Here is a 1,859-nt window from a genome sequence, read left to right as displayed (position 1 = left end):
GATTAGATCTATCCCCAGTTTTTTTTTTCTGGAAAGTCCTCACAGAACTGTATTTTGTAAATATGTCTAAATATAAATGGCAAAGAGCATCATAATGAGCAGGAAACATCATTAGCTACCAGTTCTGGATGTGCTTCTCACACACACACACACACACACACACACACACACACACACACACACACACACAAAACCCAGCACCGCCCACACACACTTCCTTTTCCCTTGGTTTCAGAAGACATAAACAGGACTGTAATAATAGAGAGAAGCAAACCTCCAAGGCTCCAAGGCAAGGCTGTGAGTCAGAGGGTGAAATACAGCTGATCTGAAGTCGGCATGATCTGTTTATAGGAAATTATTTTAAACGGTTATGATTTGTTATCGCTGGTCCAGATAAAGTACGACACAAACAAAGGGCATTTCTGAGAAATCCAGATCTCGGAGTCAGAGATTAGTTCAAAATTTCTCTTTTTTTATTTTAAAAGATAAATTGGTCCAGAAATATTTGCGGTAAATGATAATACTGTATTATATTTTATTATATTTAGTTTTTCATCACTAATTTAATGATAATATGCATAATATTGCACAATAACACAGTTACACCCTGTAAAAGAGCAGTGAACCCAATTCTTAGAATATTCAGACAACAGGAATTGAATATCATTTTTAATAATGTATAAAAATTTATGTTTTACAATTAATTGTTAAAGTTTTTTAAAGCAAATTAATCATCTTACCAAGTTTGACCCCAAATTCCTCCCATAGTCTCTCTCTCTCTCTTTACAGAGCCTAGTGAAGTATTAGGGCTTTTATTAAGTGATGTAAACACAGCATCTCTATTGTTGAGCTCAGAGGGTAAATAACCCATTATTTATGCCAAAATATGGATTCAATCTCATAACTAACTCTCATTATCTTATACACACACACACAAACACAGCTGCTCCTCTCCCAGCTCTTAGCTTAATCCAGCTGGAAGTGAGAAACCGTGGACCTCAAACACTGTGGTTCCTGCTTTAGAAGAACATCCAGCAGAACCAAAACAGAGCTGGACAACAGACCGATTCCAAAACCCCAAAACTGTTACAGTCACAGTCTTGACCTGTTATATTTACACCCCCCAAGAAATGTACATAAACCCCACTCGCTACAGAAAGCCCTAGTCATAGCTGGAAAAAGGGGAAACTGGGCAACGGTGGTGTTGATCCTGGAGAGCAGCTCATCACCTCCAGACTCGCTATGCTAGCTATGGGAATATGGGGTCGCTACAGGACCCAGGTCTCGTGGCCGTGGCTCTCCCTCTGCCAGTGTCTTGTGAGCAGCAGAGGAGAAGCTCAAACGCGGCATGTGATGAAGCGAAAGACGTGGAGATGTCAAAGAGGAGATCGGCTCTAGACTAAAAGCTAAAGCTAGCTGGCGTTAGTGTTTTACCCTCTCGTCCACTCCCTCAATAACAAACTGGGCTCTCTCAGCTGAACCAGTCTGGTGCTAAACACACGTCAGAAGGGAAAGCTCCGGCTGGTAAGACCCGAGAAAGTCAAACCCGGGGAAGCGAGCCTGGGCAAAGCTTAAAGCTCACCAGCTAGAATCTCTGGAGCTTGCTAATAATACATTGGAATGGAAGGAAATGGAAGGAGAAATCAGTGTTTCAGTGCAGAAATAACAGGGTGGTAAGTAGACTTGGTAATCAACACTACTTTAAGTTTGTAGTTTAACTTTTAGAGCCATTATTCAGCTACTACTAATTATTCAGTAGCTACTAAACAATATTCTGCTATGCAACGGTTAGCAGCTTATGACGTTTGAGGGCTAGGATTTTAAGTTTTAGGCCTTCAGAGTTTAAAAAAATTTAAATA

General features: G+C 40.3%; 1 protein-coding gene across 1 annotated transcript in view; it reads right to left on the bottom strand.

Moving 5' to 3' along the window:
* Window positions 1–436: 436 nt before the first annotated feature.
* fdxr (ferredoxin reductase) overlaps window positions 437–1,859 on the bottom strand; it is a 44,944-nt gene continuing 43,521 nt past the window's right edge. The window contains exon 12 of the mRNA XM_072667695.1: window positions 437–1,859. This exon is cut by the window's right edge and continues 1,714 nt beyond it. The gene's annotated coding sequence lies outside the window, so the exon portion shown is untranslated.

Source organism: Salminus brasiliensis, chromosome 22 (genome assembly GCF_030463535.1).
Source record: "Salminus brasiliensis chromosome 22, fSalBra1.hap2, whole genome shotgun sequence".
In the NCBI taxonomy this organism is placed as follows: domain Eukaryota; kingdom Metazoa; phylum Chordata; class Actinopteri; order Characiformes; family Bryconidae; genus Salminus; species Salminus brasiliensis.
This window is presented reverse-complemented; position numbering and strand designations above follow the sequence as displayed.